Raw genomic sequence first — 13,147 nt, forward strand, 5'->3', positions numbered from 1 at the left:
AAAGAAGAACACTGGCAGCAACCTCTTTGACCTTGGTCATAGCAACTTCTTACTAGACACATGACCAGAGGCAAGGGCAACAAAAGCAAAAATCAACTACTGGGACTTCATCAAGATAAAATCTTCTGCACAGTGAAAGAAACAATCAATGAAACTAAAAGGAAGCCTGCAGAATGGGAGAAGATATTTGCAAATGACATATCTGATAAAGGGTTAGTATCCAAAATCTTTAAAGAACTTATCAAACTCAATGCCCAAAACCAAATAATCCAGTTAAGAAATGGTCAGAAGACATAAATAGATATATTTCCAAAGAAGACATCCAGATTGGCTAAAAGAAACATGAAAAGATGCTTAACATCCCTCATCATCAGGGAAATACAAAATCAAAAGCATGTGTTGATTTTAGCCATTCTGACAGGTGGGAGGTTGTATATATACAATGGAATATTACTCATCCATCAAAAAGAATGAAATCTTGCCATTTGCAATAATGTGGATAGAGCTAGAGGGTATTATGCTAAGTGAAATAAGTCAGTCAGAGAAAGACAAATACCATATGATTTCACTTATCTGTGGAATTTAAGAAACAAAACAGTTGAACATGGGGAAAGGAAAAAAAAGAGAGGGAGGCAAACCATAAGAGACTCTTAACAATAGAAAACAAACTGAGGGTTGATGGAGGGAGGTGAATGGGGGATGGGATAGATGGGTGATGGATATTAAGGAGAGCACTTGTTATGTTGAGCCCTGGATGTTGCATGTACATGATAAACAACTGAATTCTATTCCTGAAACCAATTTTGCACTGTACGTTAACTAACTAGAATTTAAATAAAAATTTGAAGAAAAAAAAGGAAAGAATTGTCTGTTCATGTCTTCTGTCCATTTTTAATTGGATTATTTGTTTTTTGGATATTGAGTTTTATAAGTTCTCTATATATTTTGTATGCTAACCCTTTATCAGATAAATCATTTGCAAGTATCTTTTCCCAATCTGTAGGTTGCCTTTTAGTTTTGTTGATTGTTTTCTTCACTGTGCAGAAGATTGTTGTTTTGATGTAGTCCCAAAAGTTTATTTTTGCTTTTGTTTCCCTTGCCTTTGGAGACATATCTAGAAAGAAATTACTAGAGCCAATGTCAAAGAGGTTACTGCCTGTGTTCTTTTCTTAGGATTTTGATGATTTCCTATCTCACATTTAGGTCTTTAATCAGTTTTGAATTTATTTTTGTGTATGATGTAAGAAAGTGGTCCAGTTTCATTTTTTTTGCATTGCTCCCCAGAATTTACTTCCTTTTTAAAGCTAAACAATACTCCACTGTGTGTATATACCACACTTTGTTTATTCATTCATCCACTGATGGATACTTAGACTGCTTTCAGCTTTGGGCTATTGTGAGTAATGCTGTCATGAACATGGGTATACAAGTATCTCTTTGACCCACTTTCAGTTCTTTTGGGTCTATATCTGGAAGTAGAATTTCTGGATCATATATGGTAATTCTATTTTTAATTTAAAAAAGAAAAAAACGGGCGCCTGGGTGGCTCAGATGGTTAAGCGTCTGCCTTCGGCTCAGGTCATGATCCCAGGGTCCTGGGATCAAGTCCCACATCGGGCTCTCTGCTCCTTGGGAGCCTGCTTCTGCCTCTGCCTCTCTCTCTCTCTGTCTCATGAATAAATAAATAAAATCTTAAAAAAAAAAAAAAAAAAACCTATCATAGTGTTTTCCATAGTGGCTGCACTATTCTACATTCACCAAGAGTGTTCAGGTGTTCTGATTTCTCCACATCCTCACTGTACTTGTTCTTTTTTTTCTTTTAGTAGTTCTTTTTTCTTAATATTTTATTTATTTATTTGAGAGAGAAAGATAGCATGAGAGGGGGAAGGGGTAGAGGCAGAGGAAGAAGTAGGCTCCCCACTGAGCAGGAGCCTGATGCAGGACTCAATCCTGGGACTCCAGGATCGTGACCTGAACCGAAGGCAGTCGCTTAACTTACTGAGCCACCCAGGCCCCCTAGTAGTTCTTATATTTAGGTATTTGATCCACTTTGAGGTAATTTTTGTATATGGTGTTAAGTAAAAGTCCAGCTTTATTTGTTTACATGTGGATATCCAGTTTTCCCAGCACCATTTGTTGAAAAGACTGTCTTTTCCCATTGAACAGTCTGCTCTATCATAAAAGAAAAAAATCATTTGACCATATATGAAAGTATTTATTTCTGGATTTTCTATTTTTATTTTAATGGTCTATAGGCCTATCTTTAGGCCAGTACCATGTTGTTTTGGTTATCAAAACTTTGTGATAAGTTTTGAAATCAAAAAATGTAAATCCTCCTTTATTAGTCTTTTTCAGTATTATTTTGACTATACAAGGTATGAATTTTAGGATGGATTCTTCTGTTTCTACAAAAAACCCATTTTGAGGGGTGCTTGGGTGGCTCAGTTGGTTAAGCATCTGACTCTTGATTTCATCTCAGGCCTTGATCTCAGGGTCATGGGATTGAGCCTCGCATTAGGCTCCATGCTAGGTGTGGAGTCTACTTTAAAAAAAAAACAAAAACAGGGTGCCTGGGTGGCTCACTTGGTTGGGCGACTGCTTTCGGCTCAGGTCATGATCCTGGAGTCCCAGGATCGAGTCCCGCATTGGGCTCCCTGCTCAGCAGGGAGTCTGCTTCTCCCTCTCCCGCTCTCCCCTCTTGTGCTCTTTCTCTCTCTCACTCTCTCTCTCAAATAAATAAATAAAATCTTAAAAAAAAAAAACTTTTTGGGGGGATTTTGAAAACGGATTGCATTAAATCTGTAGGTCACTTTGGGTAGTATTACTATCTAATGATATTATGTCTTCAAATTCATGAACTCAGGATATCTTCCATTTATTTATGCCTTTAATTTCTTTCAGCAATATTTGTAGTTTTCACTGTACAGCCATTTACCTACTTGTTTAATTACTAGGTATTTTATGCTTTGTAATGCTATTGTAAATGAAACTGTTTTCTTAATTTCCTTTTCAGATTGTTCATTGTTAGTGTACAGAAATGCAACTAGTTTTTGCATGTAGATTTTGTATATTGCTACTTTGCTGGATTAGTTTATTAGTCCTATCAGTATTTTTTTTATAGAATCTTGAAAGTTTTCTACATGTAAGGTCATACATCTATAAACAAAGATTATTTTACTTCTTCCTTTCCAATTTGGATACCTTTAATTGTTGTTTTTTTGACTAATTGTTCTAACTAGGACTTCTAGTACTATGCTAAATAGAAGTGTCAAAAGCAGACATCCTTCTCTTGTTCCTGATCTTAGGAGAAGAACTTTGAGTTTTTATCATTGAGTGTAATATTCACTGTGGTTTTTTATATGTGATTTTTATAATATTGAAGTAGATTCCTTCTATTACTTGTCTATTGAGTGGTTTTTTTTTTATTTTTTATCATGAAAGGGCATTGGATATTGTCAAATGCTTTTTCTGCATTAATTATGATGCAGAAATATGTTTATTTTTCCCTTCATTCTGTTAATGTGGTGTATTGTATTTGATCAATTTTCTTTCTTTTTTAAAGATTTTTTAAATTTATTCTTTCTTTCTTTCTTTCTTTCTTTCTTTCTTTCTTTCTTTCTTTCTTTCTTTCTTTCTTTCTTTCTTTTAGAGAAAGGATGAGAGAGAGAGAGAGAGAGCACAAGGAGGAGCAGAGGGAGAGGGACAAGCAGACTTTGCACTGAGCACAGAGCCTAAAGCAGGTTGGATCTCACAACCCTAAGATCATGACCCTAGTCAAAATCAAGAGTTGGCTGCTCAACTGACTGAGCTGCCCAGAGATCCCTGCATTGATCAATTCTCATATGTTGAATTATCCTTGCATTCTAGGAATAAATCCCACTTGATTATGATATATAATCCTTTGGCTAGACTCTTGAATTCAGTTTGCCAGTATTTTGTTGAGAAATTTTTCATCTATGTTCATAAGAGTTATTGGTTTATAGTCTTCCTGTAGTATCTTTGGCTTTGCTTCAGGGTCAATACTTATTTCATAGAATGGGTTAAGAAGTATTCTCTTCTTCAGTTTTTTGGAAAAGTTTTAGGATTGGTGTTAGTTCTTTAAATGTTTGGTAGAATTCAGCAGTGAAGCCATCAAGTCCAAGGCATTACTTTGTCAAAAGATTATTTATTACTGATTAAATCTTCTTAGTAGTTATACATCTATTCAGATTTTCTATTACTTTGGGATGCAGGCTTTGGTAGGTTTCATGTTTCTATTAATTTTTCCATTTTACCTAGATTATCCAATTTGTTGGTAGACAACTGTTTATAGTATTCTGTTAAAATTATTTTTATTTCTGGGCGCCTGGGTGGCTCAGTCGTTAAGCGTCTGCCTTCTGCTCAGGTCATGATCCCAGGGTCCTGGGATAGAGCCCTACATCGGGCTTCCTGCTCAGCGGGAAGCCTGCTTCTTCCTCTCCCACTCCCCCTGCTTGTGTTCCCTCTCTTGCTGTGTCTCTCTCTGTCAAAGAAATAAATAAAATCTTTAAAAAAAAATTACTTTTATTTCTATAGAATCAGTAGTAATGTGCCCACTCTCATTTCTAATTTTAATAATTTGAATCCTCTCTCTTTTTCTTTGCAAATCTAGCTATAGATTTGTCAATTTTATTGTTGTTTTTGGAAAACCAACTTTAGTTTTGTTGAATTTCTTTATTATTTTCCTGCTCCACTTTATTTTTGCTCTAATGTTTATTATTGCTCTCCTTTTGCTACTGTTGGGTTTAAATTGTTTTTTCCTCTCTCTAGTTCCTTAAGTTGTAAAGCTATGTTGTTGATTTGAGATCTTTCTTGTTTTTTAATGTAAGTTTTAATAGTTATAAATATATCCCTGAACACCACTTTTGCTGCATCCCGTAAGTTTTGGTTTGCTGTGTTTTTGTTTCCATTCATCTCTAAGTATTTTTAATTTTGCTTAAGATTTTTTTTTTGATCCACCACTTGTTTTAAGAGCATGGTTTTTCATTTTCACATACATGTGAATGTTGCGGTTCCCCTTCTGTTATTGATTTCTAACCTCATCCTGTTGTCATACTTTGCATAAAATCTATCTTTTTAACTCTGCCAAGACATAATTTGTGGCCTAACATAGAGTCTATTCTGGAGAATTCACCATATGCATTTGAGAATAATGTGTATTCTGTTGTTGGATAGAGTGTTCTGTATGTGGCTTTTACATCTGGTTGGTTTGTTGTATTGGTCAAGTCCTCATGTCCTTAACTATCTTCTGTCTTATTGTTTTGCCCCTTATTGAGAGTGAGAATATTTGAAGTATGCAAATATTATTGAAGAACACTTTATTTTTCCCTCCAATTCTATCAATTTTCACTTCGTATATTTTGATGGTCTATGACTAGGTTAGTAACTGTTATATCTTCTTGCTGTGTTGAATATTTTATAAAATATATTGTCCTACTTTGTCTCTTGTAATCTTTTTTTAATTTAAATTTGATTTTGCCTGATATCACTGTAGCTACCTCAGCTGTCTTTTGGTTATTATTTGCATGGAATATCTTTTTGCATCATTTCACTTTCAACCTCTTTATATGTTTGGGTCTTCATTATGGTCACAAGAAATGAATCAAAAGATTTTACTTATACAATTTTTTTTCCCTAGATTTATCTTTGTACCACTTATAGTGTTTGCTTAAAATATTGACAAGACTACACTATTGGTGCATAAATAATTAACACTATATCTCTTTTGTAAACTGAGTCCTATAATATGGTAAAATGTTTTTTGTTGTCTTGTTTAATTTTTATCTTGCCTAAAATTTTATGATTACAATTTATTTTGAAAAGGATTTTAACATCTTTTTTATTTTTAATTTTCACTAGCAAATTTTTGTCCATCTTTATATTTTAATATTTAAGTATTTACAGGCACATTGAAAATAGTTTAAATACATTTATACATACAACTTTGTACCATGCTTTTTCCAGTAACATAAAATCACAATGTTTCTGAATTCTTTTTAAAGTTTTTTTTTTTTTTTTTTTTTTTTTTTTTACATAGCATAGAATTGAGTTTTATTATAGGATGCAGTTTGAAAACATTTATCTTTTAGTAGGAAAATTTAGCTCATTTAAATTTATTGCTATGACAGATTTAGGAGACCTCTGTTCTATCATGTTTCATATTCCAATTTCTGATACTGTGGGATATATATATAAATTTCAAAATCTGGTCTCTTTTTTTAAGAGGGACATATATTTCTTCTAAATTAAGAAGGCTTATATTTTTGTTGTAGTGATTATTTTTATAACTATAACTTCATATATTCTTGCTAATTATCCTTCCCTGTGTCCATACTCTTGCGTGGCCCCTCCCTTGTTGACTCCTGATCTGCCATGTGACTTATTCAGCTCCTGGGACATCAGTAAACATGAAGCAATCAGAGACTTGAAAAGCACTTCATAATGGTGTATGCCTCTTTGTTATGCAAAATTGTCACAACAGGAAGCCTGGGGTAGCTTAATGGAGGAGGTAACCATATGGAATAGCTAACTGTAGACACAGAGTCTCTGATTAAGACCCATAGATGAGGGGTGCCTGAGTGGCTCAGTCGTTAAGTGTCTGCTTTTGGCTCAGGGCATGATCCCAGGGTCATGATCCCAGGGTCCTGGAATCAAGCCAGAACCCCATGTTGGGTTCCCTGCTCAGGAGGGAGCACTGCCTCTCCCTCTCCCTCTGCCTGCTACTCCCCTTGCTTCTGCTGTTCTGCTGTCTCTCTCTGTGTCAAATAAATAAATAAATAAATTCTTTATTAAAAAAAAAAAAAGACCAACAGATGAACTGTCTAGTTAATCCCAGCTAAATGGCTGATAGATCTGTATGTAAGTAAAAACAACAACAACAAAAAATTGTTTTTTTAACACACTGAAGTTTGGGGTGGATTGCTATCCAGCAATGGATAAATTTATAAACCTGTATTTCTTCAGACACTATTTATTAATTTTCTAACAGGAAATAAGATGAAATTAATATATATCTTTTTCTTCCCTCTCCTCACCCCCAAAAGTTAATTATTTAAGTTTTCTTAGTGTTTATTTTTAATATCAAATATATTTAAACTCTATTACTATTATTGTGTGCCTGAATCTTTATTTAGGTCCTCTTTTCTGCCTTTTTGAACCAAATAAGGTCTAAGAGAGCTCCTGCCACCTGACCCTATAAGCTTTTTGAGATTACTAGCACTGGTAGAGACAATATATAATGAAGACAGAATAGTCTTGCCCCATCTGCTTCCACCCATATACACTTGTACTTGATCATCAATGATTTTATTTCATTGTTCTTCAATCTGTTTTGTGACTTGAGATTCTAGCTCTCTTATAGTTAAAAAAAATACAGTTTGATTCCTGTTTCACCTGCTATGAAGCTTTTGGATGTGTTATTAATTAAATTTTTAAGGTTTAAATTTTAAATTAAGTTTTGAACAAGTAAGAATGAATAGACACTGAAGAAATTAGTAAAGAAATAAAACTGTTACAATTTCAAGTCTGAACAATGAGATGTAAAAATTTCAAATATAAAGAAAAATATACTTTACATAGCTTCATTTCTTATAATGACAATCCAAAAGATCTTGCACTCTTACTATTAACATATGTTTTAGAGTTTCTATAACATGACCTTGCTTTTCATCTGTACATACAAAACTATGCTTTTTCTTCTCACATCCCAAAGAGTCATGACAGCGGGGCCAGGGGATGGAGGGGAACATCCAAGGTGGTGAGACCTGAAGTGTCAGCACCCTTACAACTAAAAACCATAGCTCCTGAAAACAACAGAAAAGAACAAGTTTCAAGTCATCAGCTAGTCATGTTTGTGGTTCTCTTGGATAGTAAGCATTTGTACCTGGCTACAATCTCAAAGTGTTTTGTGATATTGACAAAAATGGTAAGTGTAAACCCATAAAATTACTATAGGGATAAAACAGATAGTGTTTGGGGGAAAAAAATAAATAAAAGCCAAAAGACTAGAGTTGACAATACAAGGGTAGACAGCATTTAGTCAATGGATATGCTGATTCATATTTACTAAAAAGTCTCAAACTTAGTCTGAATTGAGTTTTTTCTTTTGGTTTCTATGTATCAAGCAATCATTTGGCTTTATAGGAGCTGAATTCCTCCTCTCCACAGTGAACCATTGTCTGTTGAGCACCTACTAGTTTCTTCCCAGAATAACACCATAATCTTTGAAATAAGAGAGTTTTGTTTTATTTTTAGCTAAACACTATTTCTCTGGTCCTAATGCTTTCTCAATGGACCCTATCTTACCCAGGCATGGTTCTAGGCTCTGATAGACATTCCTGAGCAAACACACATAATCCCTGTCCTCAAGGAAGTCATGGTCTCCAAGAACACTAACTACTGAACATACAATTACATGTGTAAGTAGCAATGTTATAAAATAAAATGTATATGATGCTAGATCACAACTTCTAAATTCATGTGCATTACTTGTATTTGCCTACTCAACCCAATATTTTTCTATCTTCCTTGTTCTTTCATTCTAATTTTGTCTCAAGACCTTGTCCCTCAGTCTTCTCCATTTGACTGATCGTTGGTTTGGTTTTTGTCTTCTTAATTCAATCAAAGTGTGTTTCTTCAAGCTTTCTCTGTCTATCCCTACTCAGACCACAGGTTTCTTACCATATGTTACAGGACTTTGTGATATCAGTCCTGGAGATTTTTAGTGGACATAAAAAATTATGGGAGTGAAATGAGGATAATCTCACAATTAGAATTCGAGTTGTATGGAAAGTTTTCTGAGAAAGGAAGAAATGTGAAGTTTCAGACATGATTAAGATGTAGATAAATAGGACCAAAGATTTTTTTTCAGCTCAAAACTCTCATTAGCAAATTAATGGAGTGGGAAAGCACAAAGCAGGCATGAAAGAAAGCTAGTGAATAAACTAATTTGTAGAGTAAGCCTTCATGTAAAAGATTATATGATAAACTGCAAATGAGAAATGAAATAGAACAAAGTAATTTATATGGCTTATTTTACACTGCCTAATATCTTAAGTGTGTGTACACATACGTGTATGAGAAAAAAAGAAAACTCACAAAAACTTTGACAAAATTATTGTGATAAAAAAGTCCTGTAAATTTTCGTATTATTAGCTGAACTAATGCTGCTTGTATCTTCAACCTAATGTAAAACTTGAAAACCAAACAGACCTTGATTTGGTGAAACGAAAAGTCATTGAATTCATTTATATACCATATTTATTTTAATAGTTTACTTAAAGAACTGACTTTAAATATCAGCAACAAGGAGAATAAATTTTTCAAAGTAAACCAACAATGAGAATAGGAAATTGCAACACTTTATGATTGGTGTAACATTCTCTGGTATTATATGACTAACATATTAACTTTTTCTTTCTACAAATTTCAGTTCACCCTTATGATGAAAGATCTTTGATGATCTGTGCCCTTGTCAGATGCTTTTCAAAGTTCCTAAGAAGATCCTCCTGATTTTATTCATTTATTTTTAAAATGTCCACCATAAAGAACAAGAACAATTTGTACCATTAGATGTTATTTTATGTTATAGAGGATGGTCTCACAAGTGTGGTATGTATTCACATAGACTGTGATATATGAGAGCTACATGTATATCATTATATATGTATCAAGTGTTTTTGTGCTTGAAATTACACACCATTATATTTTTCCTTTTCTCTGAGTAAATAAACCTATTTAAAAGTCTAACCTCCCATGGAGTGATAAGAAATCAAAACCCGATTATCCATCTTGTCAGAAGAGAGGGTGCAAATGATAGAAGAGATTCACCTTTATCAGAAAGGAATAAAAAAGGCTTCCAATTTGGATCTAGATGCAATATTATACTGCAGCTGCCTGCACTGTTCCTCACACCAAATGTGGAGACACTAGAGAAACACAAGGTGTCAGAATGGACACTAGTGGGAACAACACTTAGAGGCATACTTGGAAGACTGATGATGGTGGGGTCTCTCTGTAAGGGAGAATGGTGGCTGGAAGAGGGATAGAACTAGGGGCCAACATGCCTGAGTGGGGTCTGAGACCAGCTGAAGCAGGTTACCTGTAGAAGCCTGGAGCTACACCTTTTGCCTCCTGACAGAACACTCTGAGCAAGAGCTAATGGTATATGAGAAGGTTGGTTGGTGTTGCTGGCCAGATAAACATTCACAATATTGAGTCCTATAAACATGTACCTGTGTGTGCCCCTCACCTAAAGATTCACCATGTCCATGTCCCTGGTAAGAGTTCAATGGTGTCACCTGGAGACAGGAAAATAATGCCAGAATCAGGCAAAGAAAAGAACAGGTGCACATAGACTAACTAATGTGTATCCACACAACTTTCCTTTGGACCAGGCCATTAAAACTAAGGTTGGGTGCAAGAGAAGTGTCTTGGTACATGGAAGAATATGTTTTGGTACAAAAAAAGTCATGAAAAACAAGGTGTTTGAGTCCATACCACAGTACTTAGTTCACACAACTGTTTTAATCTCCAGTCTTCCATTTTACCAAGAGAAGAGCAAGTCTAGAGAGCAGATAGTTTAGAGAGAATAAACCTAAGCTTGGAGCAAAACAGTCATAAGGTATTGATGTAGGTCAAATATTGTGGGGGCGGGGGGGGAAGCAAAAAAAAACCTATCTATAATAGAAGGAAGCACAGTATTTCAGAAATATAATAAAAGGCACTTGCAAACATGAAGAAAGAACAAGCTGTATGAATAAGAAACAATTGGAGACATTGGACATGAAAATAATGTTTTCAAAGTAATTCATCAGCACCAACCGGTTGCCTCTTTAGCATCATTACCCTAATTTGCCAAAGGCCCATGATTTCCCCCAGGACCTGTGTGGTTCTTAAAGAAAATATGGCCTTCAATAACTAAGCAACATTTTTTGGTTCCCTGGCCACAGTAATTGATTTGTGTGTTGGTATATAACCTAAGGTGGTCAAATCAAAGTGACTATCAAGATTCCTTTGCAAATTTGGGAGAAGGAGATGCTTCTCAATTACTCTGGAAGATGTGGTGCAAGACCTAAAACCATTTTTTTCTATCATGATGGAAGTCAGTCTAAGCATAAAGCTTATGAAACAGATTAGAACTAAGCCATGTTCATAATGTAACTGAAGACTTTATATTTTGGTTGCATATGCCATTCAATTCCTTTCCACCTATAAGATGAAACTTTTTTTTTAATACTTACAAATAAAGTGCTCAAACTGATAATAATGGGTTGAATTAAGGAATAGATGGATTCATAGAGCAAATTACTAAACTGAAAAATTAGATTAAGAAGGTCTCTCCAAAAGTAGCATAAAGGGTGAAAACTATGAATGATAAACTAAAAAAAAAAAATTTTAAAAACAGAAGTGCCAATCTGTCTAAACAGAAGAGTAAATAGGAACAAAGTTATAATAATATATTTTTAAATCAATATATGTATTTTTAAATGACAGATTTTGATTGAAAGGGTTTATAGCTTCTCCCCTACAAAGGCATACAAAGACCCAGAAAGAGTATGAGACAGAGATTTTGTCTGATAAAACTTTGAGGAGAAGTGTTACATGATGTATTAAATGATCCCATGAAAAAGCAAGAATGGGAATCAAAGGAAGGCAAAGAAAACATCATATTTAGTTGAACCAGAGATGACATTAAGTGATGTACCATTATTTTATGTGCCCCCCAAAATATTAAACTATGACAAGATATTACCCTACCACATTTATATTCAGATGGATACTAACTTAATTAAAACAAATGTTGCTTTTTAAAATGTGTCTTAGAACATATGAAATATCACTGGGGGATTAATATTTTTGATAGCGAAAAATATTCACAAGGAACACCTGTAACAACTTGAGACTAAAACTCCAGACAAAGTCAACATGAGGGCTCAGGGAAGTTAAAGGTAGCTTAGTTACAAAGCATGATAAAACTATAGTTTTTCCTATTAGCAGATGATCTAGGTACTAATAATCCTTAATAACTGGGAAAATCTGCACACATACAGGCCTTAATAATTAGGTGTTACTATCAAAAAATAAACTGTGTAACTTACAAAACAGCAGTAGAAAAAGAAAAAGCATTGGGGCGCCTGGGTGGCTCAGTTGGTTAAGCGACTGCCTTCGGCTCAGGTCATGATCCTGGAGTCCCTGGATCGAGTCCCGCATCGGGCTCCCTGCTCGGCAGGGAGCCTGCTTCTGCCTCTGACCCTCCCCCCTCTCATGTGCTCTCTCTCTCTCATTCTCTCTGTCTCAAATAAATAAATAAAATCTTTAAAAAAAAAAAAAAAAAAAAAAAAAAAAAAAAGAAAAAGAAAAAGCATGATAATTGCAAAATATGAAGGAAAATGGAAAAATAAGTTCACCTTCATCTGTCATTTTGGTATATATAACTAAATTTACCCACTTATTAAAAGCATACCTTCACAAGTTTTAATAAAATAGAACTAATAATATGTATTTTTAAATAGGAAGAAAAAAGATCACAAGAAGGTTGAAAACAAAAAGAGGGGAAAACAAAGGAATAGCTAACATGTTAAATAATGTAAGTTGATCATTTTAATATGACAAAATAACATTCAAGTAAAAATGAAAGTGTGATAAAAAGGAACAGAGCATATTGATTAAAGGAAAGATCTATACCAAGTGGATACAATAACCATAATCATATACCACATAATTATATAGCTTTCGACTACATATTATATGACAAGTAATAGAAAAATATATAATCTACAAATGTAATTGGAATTCACACAAACACACACAAACGCAAACATATACATGCATGCCTCAAAATACAATATTCTCAAAATTATCTAGGTTATGAAAGAATTGAGTAGCATGCTTAACAAGTTCAGTTTAACTGATATGTTTACAATTTTTGGGCCATTCTTTAAGATTCAATATTTCTTTCAAATATGTGGAATAATGAAAAAGGCCATGCAAGAAGTCTTAATACATTTCAATACACAAACTTATTTTCTCTTATCACAATCCAATCAATCAAAAAATCAGTATCAAATAGATAACTAAAAACATCCTCAAATTTAGAAAATTTAAAATCATACTTCCATTTAACCAGTGA

Source organism: Mirounga angustirostris, unplaced genomic scaffold, assembly GCF_029215605.1.
Source record: "Mirounga angustirostris isolate CCGP_5_RB_7025 unplaced genomic scaffold, mMirAng1.0.hap1 SCAF_3, whole genome shotgun sequence".
NCBI classification, from domain to species: Eukaryota; Metazoa; Chordata; class Mammalia; order Carnivora; family Phocidae; genus Mirounga; species Mirounga angustirostris.